The following is a 12,090-nucleotide window of genomic DNA, read 5'->3' as shown; positions in this document are numbered from 1 at the left end:
TTGCCAATTCACTCTGATGACCATTTCTTTTGCTGTGCAGAAGCTGTGGAGTTTGATTAGGTCCCATTTGTCTATTTTGGCTTTTGTTGCCAATGCTTCTTTACATCCTTTGTTAATTGTATTCCTAGGTATTTTATTCTCTTTGTAGCAATTGTGAATGGGATTTCGCTCTTGATTTGGCTCTCTGTCTGTTATTGGTATATAGGAATGCTTAGGATTTCTGCACATTGATTTTGTATCCTGAGACTTTGCTGAAGTTGCTTATCAGTTTGAGAAGATTTTGGGCTGAGACGATGGGATCTTCTAGATATATGATCATATCATCTGCAAATAGAGACAGTTTGACTTCCTCCTTTCCTAGTTGAATACCCTTTATTTCTTTTCCTTGCCTGATTGCTCTGGGTAGAACTTCCAATACTATGTTGAATAGGAGTGGTGAGAGAGGGCATCCTTGTCTAGTGCCTGATTTCAAAGGGAATTCTTCCAGCTTTTACCCATTCAGTATGATATTGGCTGTAGGTTTGTCATATATAGCTTTTATCATTTTATGATACATTCTGTCCATACCTAGTTTATTGAGAGTTTTTAGCATGAAGTGCTGTTGAATTTTATCGAAGGCCTTCTCTGCATCTATTGAGATAATCGTGGTTTTTGTCTTTGGTTCCGTTTATGTGATGGATTATGTTTATGGATTTATGTGTATTGAAACAGCCTTGCATTCCTGGGATTAAGCCTACTTGGTCGTGATGGATAAGCTTCTTGATGTGCTGTTGCAATCCATTTGCCAGTATTTTATTGAAGATTTTTGTGTCGATGTTCATCATGGATATTGGCCTGAAGTTTTCTTTTTTAGTTGAGTCTCTGCCTCGTTTTGATATCAGGATGATGTTGGTCTCATAAAATGAGTTAGGGAGGATTCCCTCCTTTTGTATTGTTTGATACAGTTTCAGAGGAATGGAACCAGCTCCTCTTTGTACGTCTAGTAGAATTCGGCTGTGAACCCATCTTTGGTTGGTAGACTGTTGATTGCTGCCTCTACTTCAGCCCTTGTTATTGGTCTATTCAGGGTTTCAACTTCCTCCTGGTTTAGTCTTGGTAGAGTACAAGTGTCTAGCTATTTGTCCATTTCTTCCTGGTTTACTGGTTTATGTGAATAGAGCTGTTCGCAGTAATCTCTGGTGGTAGTTTGTATTTCTGTGGGATCATTGGTGATATCCCCTTTACCGTTTTTTATTGCATCTATTTGATTCTTCTCCCTTTTCTTTTTTATTAATCTGGCTAGTGGTCTATTTTGTTGATCTTTTCGAAAATCCAGCTCCTGGATTTATTGATTTTTTTGAAGGAATTTTTGTATCTCTGTCTCCTTCAGTTCTGCTCTGATTTTAGTTATTTCTTGTCTTCTGCTAGCTTTTGAGTTTTTTTGATGTTGCTCCTCTAGCTCTTTCAATTTTGACAATAGGGTATCGATTTTAGATCTTCCTCTCTTCTCTGGTGGGCATTTACTGCTATAAATTTCCCTGTCGACACTGCTTTAAAGGTGTCCCCAGAGATTCTGGTAAGTTGTGTCTTCATTCTGGTTGGTTTTGAATAATATCTTTATTTCTGCCTTCATTTCATTGTTTATCAAATTGACACTCAGAAGCAAATTGTTCAATTTCCAAGTGATTGTGTAGGTTTGAGTGTGTTTCTTAACCCTGAGTTCTAGTCTGATTGTGCTGTGGTCTGATAGACTGTTTGTTATGACTTCTGTTCTTTCACATTTGCTGAGAGTGATTTGCTTCCAATAATGTGGTCAGTTTCAGAGTAAGTGCAATGCGGTGCTGAGAAAAATGTATATTCTTTGAATTTGGGGTGGAGCATTCTGTATATGTCTATTAGGTTCACTTGTTCCAGCTCTGCATTCAATTCCTGGATATCCTTATTAATTTTCTGTCTCATTGATCTGTCTAATATTGACAGTGGAGTGTTGCAGTCTCCCACTATTATTTTGTGGAAGTCTAAATCTTGTTTTAGGTCATTAAGAACTTGCTTTATGTATCTGGGTGCTCCTGTGTTGGGGCTTATATATTTAGGATAGTTAGCTCTTCCTGTTGGATTGATCCTTTTACCATTATATAGTGTCCTTCTTTGTCTCTTTTGATCTTTGTTGGTTTGAAGTCCATTTTATCAGAGACTAGGATTGCAACCCCTGCTTTTTTTTGTTCTCCATTTGCTTGGTAAATCTTCTGTCCCTTTATTTTGAGTCTGTGTGTGTCTTTGTATGTAAAAAATGGGTTTTCTGAATACACTGCACCGACGGGTTCTGACTTTTTATCCAGTTTGCCAGTGTATCTTTTGATTGGGGCGGTTAGGTCATTTACATTCAATGTTAATACTGTTATGTGTGAATTTGATCCTGCCATTTTGTTGCTGGCTGGCTTTCTTTCCCATTAGTTGACTCATTTTCTTCATTGCATTTTTGGTCTTTGCCAACTGGTTTGCTTTGCAGTGACTGGTACTTGTTCCTTTTGGTGATTAGTGTTTCTTTCAGGAGCTCTTGTAGGGCAGGTCTGGTGGTGACAACATCTGTCAGTAATTGCTCATCCATAAAGGATTTTATTTCTCCTTCACTTACGAAGCTTAGTTTGGCTGGATATGAGATTCTGGGTTGAAAGTTCTTTTCTTTAAGGATGTTGACTATTGGCCCCCACTCTCTTCTGGCTTGTAGGGTTTCTGCTGAGATATCAGCTGTGAGTCTGATTGGCTTCCCTCTGTGGGTGACCTGACCTTTCTCTCCAGCTGCCCTTAGCATATTTTCCTTCATGTCAACCCTGATGAATCTGATGATTATGTGCCTTAGGGTTGCTCTTCTTGAGGAATATCTTTGTGGAGTTCTCTGTATTTCTTAAATTTGAAATTTGGACTGCCTTGCTAGGCTTGGCAAGTTCTCCTGGATAATATCCTGGAGCTTGTTTTCCAGCTTGGATTCAGTCTCCCCATCCTATTCAGGTACACTGATCAAGCATGGGTCATGTCTTTTCACATAATACCATATTTCTTGGAGGCTTTGTTCATTTCACTCTTTTTTCTCTTGTCTTGCCTTCTTTTTTTATTTCATTGAGTTGATCTTCGATCTCTGATATTCTTTCTTCTGCTTGATTGTTTCGGCTATTAAGACTTGTGTTTGCTTCATGTAGTTCTCGTGCTGTGTTTTTCAACTCCATCAAGTCGTTTGTTTTTTTCTAAGCTTGTTATTCAGTTAGCATTTTGTCTAACCTTTTTTCAGGGTTTTTGGTTTCTTTGCATTGAGTTAGAACGTGTTCCTTTAGCACAGAAAAGTTTGTTATTATCCACCTTCTGAAGCCTGTTTCTGTCAATTTGTTGCACTCCTTGGTCAACTTGTGATCCTCTGTTTTTGAGGAGTTGTGATCCCATGAAGGAGAAGAGGTGTTCTGGTCTTTGATAGTTTCATCTTTTTTGCACTGGTTTTTTCCCATCTTTGTGGATTTACCTGGCTGTGGTGTCAGGGAGCTCCTTGATGAGGTCGCTTGTCTGCCTGTGGAGGCGCTACTGGGTTTCTAGGGACTCCTTCAGGTTACTAGGGAAGCTTCCTATGTCTTTTTTGATTATACTGGGAGATTAGGCCTGCCTCTTCCGCAGACCTGTAGGCACTGCTGGGTTGTCAAGAACGCCGTCCCGTTGCTACCTAGGCTTCCTGTGTTTTTTGTTAAAACATGTAGCCCAGTCCCACCCCTCTAGTGGTGGGTTGTGCCCTTCCTCCACTGGGCTGGATCATTCAGAGTTCATCTCAGACTGTGGCACTGGCTGCATAACCCATTAGAGTCAGAGCTTCAGCCCTCTGGGGTTTGTTGGGGAGGGTAGGGACCCACCCAGCGGCACCCAGCTGCTCCCGCTTACAGCTCCCTCTCTCTCCGGGCAGGGGAAGGGGGCAATAGCTCAGTCCACAGACTCTTATTCAACTCCACGTTTGTAATTCCCGGCGCTTGACTGACAAAGATCGCCTGTTCTGTGTATTGCTAAGGCTTTCAGGGAAGCGCTGTATCTGGACTGGAGCACCAGACGGGGACCCTCTGATTTACCGGTCAGATGTGCTTTCTGGGTGAAGCAGCACCCCTCCCCACCTTGGTCTGCCCTGAGTGGGCTTTGCTCACCATTGGACTAGACCCATTGAAATGCACCTGGTACCTCGGTTGGAGCTAGGAGATCTCTGGATTTCTGCATCTTTCTCACTGGGCGTTGTGCGCTGGAGTTGTGTCTAATCAACCATCTTGGATCTATATTCGAAAATTCTTTTCTTTAAGGATGTGGATTATTGGTCTCCACTCTCTTCTGGCTTGTAGGGTTTCTGCTGAGAGATTTGCTGTGAGTCTAATGGGCTTTCCTTTGTGGGTAACCCATTGTTTCTTTCTGGCTTCCCTTAGCATTTTTGCCTTCATTTCAACCCTGGTGAATCTGACGGTTATGTGTCTTGGGGTTGTTCTTCTCGAAGAATATCTTTGTGGTGGTCTCTGTATTTCCTGAATTTGAATGTTGGCCTGCCTTGCTAGGTTGGGGAAGTTCTTCTGAATAGTATCGTGAAGAGTGTTCTCCACCTTGGTTTCATTCTGCCTGCTGCTTTCAGGTACACCGATCAAATGTAGATTTGGTCTTTTCACATAATCCCATATTTCTTGGAGGCTTTGTTCATTTCTCATTTTAAAAACATTTTATTTCCATGTGTGAATAACTTTTATAAAGACATTGAATTTGATTTTTTTTTTTACAGATTGTGACCAAGCATATTTTTATTGTTTAATTTTTTTGATGACGGGGTTTTACTCTGTCACCTGGGCTGGAGTGCAGTGGCACTATATGGCTCATTGCAACCTCAATCCCTTGGGCTCAAGTGATCTTCCTGCCTCAGCCCCCTCAGTATAGCTGGGAATACAGGTATGCATGCTGACTCATTTTTGTATTTTTTTTTTTGGTAGAGATAGGGTTTCACCATATTGCCCAGCTTGATTTCAAACTCCTGGGCTCAAGCAATGTGTCTGCCTTTGTCTCCCAAAATGTTGGGACTTACAGGCATGAGCCATCATGCCAAGCCCGTATTTGTTAATTTAAGGACATTATTATGTCTGTCTGTCTGTTTATTTGAGATGGAGTCTTGCTCTGTCACCCAGTCTGGAGTGCAGTAATGTGATCTTGGCTCATTACAACTTCTGCCTCCTGGGTTTGAGTGATTCTTTTGCCTCAGCCTCCTGAGTAGCCGGGACTACAGGCATGTGCCCTAACGCTTGGCAAATTTTTATAATTTTATTAGAACGAGGTTTTACCATGTTGGTCAGGCTGGTCTTGAACTCTTGACCTTGTGATCTGCCTGCCTTGGCCTCCCAAAGTGCTGGGATTACAGGTGTGAGCCACCTTGCCCGGCTATTGTGTCTATTTATAACATGGTGGTAACATCCTCCCTAGGTGGGAGCACCTCGAACATGTTTGGAACAAAGTGCTTTAGAAACTTTTATCTCATTACATCCTCCTAACAAGCATGTGAGGGAGCCCATTATTATCCGAAGTGTAGATATGAGGATTTTGTGTGTCAGAAAGGAAGTACATGTGTGATGTCCCATTTCAGAATTTTAGAGTCTTGAGGCTCCGTGTAAGACCACCTTCTGCCTTCACATCACATATTATTAAGCACTGAAGACAGTCATCATGGAAGCCAGTGATGAACAGTTGATGAAGGAACTCAGGACTTTGAAATGTTAACTATTAGCATATGTCATGGCATTGACCTGTATGAAGTCTTTTGTATCATATTACTCCCCTTTTAGACATCTTTAGGCTTATCTCCTATGGGATGTTTGGTAAAAAGCCCTCTGCTTAGAAAGTCTTTCATGGATGTATTTAATACTTTTGTTTCAAATACAGGTATAATTTTCTTACCTGATGCCTGGTTTTGATGCTTAATCCAAAAATAAGAGAGAATGGGCAAGTAATATTCCATATGCTGTCCTTTCTTTAAGACCAGCTCATGTGACTTGTGATGAGTTCCTCCACTGTCTTTGAACCTTAGCAGTGCCTTTCAGTAATATGCCAACTAAGAGAAATGGAGGAAGAAGGAATATGGGTAGCAGCTCCCTAAAATCTAGAGGTTTTATGATTCTAACATCACATTCAAGCAGACTGGAGAATAGAACTCATTATTGTAGAGTTGGATGTAGGAGGATTAAGAGATATAGGCTGGATGGACTCACTGATCTCTCTAGTACCCTTCCCTGTGCAGGAATTTCATATATTAATACTTCTGAAACTGCTTTGAGAACCAGTCAAGAACCTTAGACTGGTTGTTCCTTTCTTAGTGGATTTAAATGCTGATAACTTGGAGGAGGTCACCTTTTTTTTTTTTTTAAAGATAGTCTATTTATCCATATTTTTATTCTTATTATTTTTTAAATTTCTGATATTTCAGCATATCTCCTTTTATCATTTTTATCCTTATAACTTCTTTTGGCCATTCTTTTAAGGTAAGTCTACTGGTGACAAATTTTTAGTTTCCTTTATCTGAGAGCATCTTGATTTCACTTTCATTTCTGAAGGATATTTTCACTGGGAATAGAATTCTGGATTGGTAGTTCTTTTAGCATTTGAAAAGTATTATGCTGCTTTCTGTAGGCCTCCATGGTGTTTCTGATGAGAAATTCATGGTCATTTGAGTAATTTCCTTTATAGGTAATGTTAAACTTCTGTAACTGCTTACAAGAATTTTCTTTTCTTTAGTTTTAAGTTTGATTATGGTATGTAGTGGCACGTGTTTCTTTAAGTTTATGGTGTTTGGGGTTTTCTCAGCTTCTTCAGCCTGTGGGTTTATGGTTTTCACCAAATGTGGGAAATTCAGCAATTACTTATTCAAGTGAATTTTTAGCCCCACACCCTTTCTTCTCTTTTTCTAGGACTCTGAAGATAAGAGATTTTCTCTTTTCATATTGTCTCACAGGTTCTTGGGCTCTGTTCATCAGGTTTTTTTGTTTGTTTTGTTTTGTTTTGTTTTTTGTAGTGGTAGTGGTTCAAATTGGATATTTTCTATTTTTTTCATCTTCAAATTCATCAGTGCTTTCCTGTCATCTTTATTTTGCCATTTGGTGTACTTAATGAGTTTTAAAATTTTTGATTACTGTTTTTTTGTTACAAAATTTCCAGTTGATTCTGTTTTCTGTTTCTTTGGTTTCTGTTTTAAAAATTTAAGTGTGTTTGTAGTTGCTCTATGAAGCATTTTTATGATGGCTCTTTTAAGATCTTTCTCAGATAATCACAACATCTGGTTTATTTTGGTGTCCGTTGGTTGTCTTTTTCTCAGTCAAGTAGAGATTATTCTGGTTCTTGGTATGAAGTGATTTTTTATTGTACCCTGAACATTTGGGTTATTATGTTGTGAGACTTTGAATCCTTTTTAATCTCCTTTTTTTTTTTCAGGCAGCCACCCTGTTTAGGTATATTATGCAGTTCCAAATGGAGTTAGATATTTAGCTCCCCACTGGACTCTGCTGACATCAACCCAGCAAAAGTGGAATGCCCAGTTATACTGCCTTACCTCTCTTTGCTGCTGACAGATGGGAGTGTAAATTAATTTCTTCTTTGAGTCCTGTTGATGCTGGGAGACCAGGAGGAACAGAGTGTTACCTATTACTGTTCCACCACCACCTTATTCCACCTTTTAGTTCCTTGTTGCTATTTGGTGAGAGTGGAAGTTTTACTTCCCAGTGGGTCCTGCCAACACCATGGGGAGTGGGCAGTGAAAAACAGAATGCTGGCTAGTACTGCCTCACACTGCTTTGTTTCACTTTTTTTTGCTGCTGGGTGAGAGTTGAAGTAAGCCGTTCTGTGTCCCACTGACAGTACCCCACTGACTGTAGAGTGCCAGCTAGTGCTGTTTCTCACTGCTGTTTTCTGCCTCTGTCAGTGGGTGGAAGTAGAAGTTCAGCTCCCCATTTGGCTTCATGGATACCATGTTAGTGGAGGAAGCAAAGGGATGACCTCTCATAACTTGCTTCTGCTGGGTGGGGCTGAAAGTTCAGCTCCTCACTCAGCAGTACTAATACTATGGGTGGGGTAGGAGGCAGATTTTCCTGTTTCCTGACTCGAGTAGGGTATATTACCTATTAACAGTTTTCTCTTCTGCTAGTCCACCCTAGTCCTACTCCTGTGGCTAGAGGAAGCAGGCTTTTCTTGGAACTTTTTTTTTGGTATATGTTTGTTAGCATTTCTGGGTGGCAGACTTCTCTAGGACCCCAGCAGAGATTTAGCGGGATAAAAAGAAAGCCCAGGGAACTCACCATTGTATTGTTCCTCAAGTTGCAAGGTCCTAGCTACTTCACCTTCTTCTTCCCACCTTTTAAAGTAGTCCGTTTTTAGTTGTATTATATCTAGAGTTGTTTGTTTTTTAAGAGGAAGGATTGATGTGAAATGTGATTGCTCCATCTCGGCTGAAACCCATTGCGTGCTCTTATACTTTGGGAGCTGAATGCTGTTGCACTGCATTATTTTAATTGGGCCCTTAGTGCTTTCTTTTGGTCCTTTGACTTGCTTACAACCAGCTTATTCTCACATTCTCCTCAACAATTATTTTAAACCTTTTCCTCAAGTTTCCACTTAAATCCTATCCTCATTCTTCTCAGATGATCTTACTTCTTATTTTACTGAAAACCCTGAGATCATTACATTTGCTTTTCATCAAATTTGAGCACTTCTGTTTACAAATTACAGTCATCCCTCAGTATACATAGGGAATTGGTTTCGGGTCCCCTACATGTGCCAAAATCTGCACAAAGTCCCACACTCAGTTTTGTGGAACCTGCTTATATGAAAAGTGGTCCCTCCATATATGCAGGTTTTATGTCTCATTAATAGTGTATTTTTCCATCCATGTTCGGTTGAAAAAAAATCTGCATGTAAGTGGGCTAACACAGTTCAAATCTACATTGTTCAAGGGACAGCTGTAGTTATCTTTTTACCCAGTCTTCTATTCGCCTCCTATTTCAGAGAATTAAAGTGCTCTTTCTCCAGTGCAAGTTATTCAGTACTATAACATACAATATGGGTTTGGAACCTTGGAGCAGTCGGCTGCACTGTATAGCCTAGGTGTGTTGTAGGATATACTATCTAGGTTTGTATAAATAGATTTCTTATGATGTTCACACAAGGATGAAATTGCCTCATGATACATTTCTGAGAATGTATTCCTGTTGTTAAAAAACACATGACTGTTTGGTCAGTTACTGAGAGTTGAAGTCCCTGGCTGTAATTGTAGAGTTGCCTATTTCTCCTTTCAACTCTATTTTGTGTTTTAAGGTCATCTTGTATAATATATACATATTTAGGATTGTTACGTCCTCTTAGTAGATTGATACTTTTATCATTATATAATATCCCTCTTATTCTGTACTAATTTTCTTTGCTTTAATGTCTATTTTGTCTACAAAGAATACAGCTATTCTTGTGTTTCAACATAAATGTTTGTTCCGTGTATCTTCTACCATCCTTTTCCTTCAAAGATACCTATACTGTTGAATTTGGAGTAAGTTTCTTGTAAATAACATATGGTTACATTGTGTTTTTTATTTTTTCTTGCTAATCTCTGCCTTTTAATTGGGGTTTTTAGATGATTTACATTTAGGGTAATTATTGATATTTTAGGGCATAAGTCTACCATTTTATTATTGGTTTTGTTTGTTTGCTCTGTTTCTTGTTTCTTTTTCTTTTTTCCCTTCCTGTGGGTTACTTGAAAAAATTTAAGAGTCCAGCTTGATACATATATATGGTGGTCTTTTTTTTTTAATTTTAAATGCGTTTTATTTTTAGACAATCTACATGACATCTTTTTTTTTTTAAAGAACACCTCTACTCTAGATAAACATGGTAAAAATTAATGAAAAACTCAACATGACGTTATTCCTCTTTGTCTAAAGGCCGAGTGTTGTGTAGATGATACACAGCTGCCATTTATGATGACAGGTGTTAGATCCAAAGCAATTGCCAGATTTGTTAATGTTCTTTTCCATTTCTAAATCATCCTTAAAGAAAATCACTTATAGGGTCACACCATTTTTACAGTAGGTTAGTAGAGCAACCATGCCATCTGGATTCATGTTTTTACCAGTAAAGCACTGGTAGTTTTTGAAATTAGCAAGTATGTGCTTGATTTGTTCTGCACCTTCTGCCATAAAAGGATTTACTCCTCCTGGTCTTCATTCTTCAAGTTTGCCTTTGATTGATTTAATATAATCTTTCATATACATCTTGTAGGCTTCTTTTGTGAAGTTAGCTTCCTGCAAGTGATAGTTCATGACAACATCAATACCAGTGATTACTGTGCTTTCAGTACCTTCATCCTTGGGTCCTTCAGTAGAGGCATTTCTGCCAATGACCAAGTCGTCAATATTACTCTCTGTCCTGCTGACCATCTTCCTCTCCCCTTCCAGGCACAGCCTGTTTGCAGTGTCTCAGATCTTGTAATTGTCAGAGATAATCATGATGGTGACCGGAGGGAAATGCTAGCAGTGCTAGCTTATAGCAGAATCCTGGAGCTTGGAGCAAGTAGGGTGCAGTGGGAGAGGCACTTCAGGGAGTAGGAAGCACCCAGAAAAGTATATTGTGTTTCTGAGTGTATTGCCTTTTATAGTTTTCCTAGTGGTTGGTTTGGGTATTACAGTATACATATGTGGCTGCTTATATTCTACTGATGTCAGCATTTCACCACTTTGAGTGAAGTATAGAAACTTTACTTCCATTGAGGTTTCTTTATTCTCCCCACTTTTAAATATCATTGTCTTGAATATCAGATGGTGGTGTAATTTTGGTTTGAATCATCATATATCATTAGAAAACTCATGATGAGAAGGTTAGTCTGTGGTATTAGTCATATTTCTGTTTTTTCCATTGTTATTCCTTCTTGATGCTACAAGACTCCTTTTAAAAAATCATTTTCTTTTTGTTTGAAGTACTGCCTTTAGCTACTCTTTAAGATTGTGTTGGCTGGGTGCAGTGGCTCATAGAATTTGTGGTGGTGAGAGTTCTTCTAAAAGTTGAAAGATGTGCTGCTTCCTTCTGGTCTCCATAATTTGATATGATAAACTTGTATCATACAAAGTAGTATTTCTTTATAGGTAATGTTTTATTTCTCTCTGGTTGCTTTCAAGATTTTTTGTCTTTTTTTTCCCCCAAGCTTCTTTTTTCTTTTTAATTATTTTCGATTTGGGGTTTGCACATCTTCTTGAATCTTTTTCAAAATCTGGGAACTTTTCAGCCATTTTTTAAACTTATTTTTTATTTTTTAATTTCTGTAGATTTAGGGAGAACAAGTGCAGTTTTGTTACATGGGCATATTGTTTAATGGTGAAATCTGGGCTTTTAGTGTAACTATCACCTGAATGGTGTACATTGTACCCATTAAGTAGTTCTCATACCTCACCACTTCCCCACTCTCCCACCTTTTCAAATCTCCAGTGACTTTTTGACATTCTGTGTCCATGTGTACATTTTATTTAGCTCTTACTTATAAGTGAGAAAATGCAGTATTTGGCTTTCTGATTTTGAGTTGTTTCATTTCAGGTAATGGCCTCCAATTCCATCCATGTTGCTGCAAAAGACATGATTTTATTTTTTATGGCTGAATACTATTCTGTTGTATGCATGTGTGTATACATATGCGTGTGTGTATGTGTGCTCACACACACACATATACACACCACGGTTTCTTTACTCACTCATCTATAGCAACTATTTTAAAATACTCCTTTAGCCCCATTATCTTTTTCCTTTTCTTCTGAGACTCCAAAAGTTGTATCTTCTATTTGTCTCACAGGTCCTTGAGGCTATCTGTTCATTTTATTTTTGAGTCTGTTTTGTGTCTGATCAGGCTGAGTAAATTGTGTTGATCTGTTCTGAAGTCACTTTTTTTGTCTTCTGTCATCTCTGAACTATTCAATTTATTCCATTCAGCTTTTAAGATTTTGGTTATTGTACTTTTTAGTTCCATAATTTTCATATGATTCTTATTACTTAATAACTTTTTTCTTTTCTGAGATTTCTTTTAATTTACTTTTGAGAAATTGC

The 12,090-nt window shown here is 38.7% G+C and overlaps 1 protein-coding gene and 1 pseudogene across 1 annotated transcript in view; one reads left to right on the top strand and one right to left on the bottom strand.

The window, feature by feature from the left end:
- Positions 1-12,090, top strand: part of STK31 (serine/threonine kinase 31) — a 138,238-nt gene that overhangs the window by 112,521 nt on the left and 13,627 nt on the right. The gene's annotated exons all lie outside the window — the stretch shown is intronic.
- Positions 9,939-10,493, bottom strand: LOC105713894 (translationally-controlled tumor protein-like; annotated as a pseudogene).

Source organism: Aotus nancymaae, unplaced genomic scaffold (genome assembly GCF_030222135.1).
Source record: "Aotus nancymaae isolate 86718 unplaced genomic scaffold, 86718_ANA_hifiasm-v0.15.2.pri h1tg000025l, whole genome shotgun sequence".
Classification (NCBI taxonomy): domain Eukaryota; kingdom Metazoa; phylum Chordata; class Mammalia; order Primates; family Aotidae; genus Aotus; species Aotus nancymaae.
Note: the sequence above shows the minus strand (reverse complement) of the source record. Positions and strands in the feature narration are given on the sequence as shown.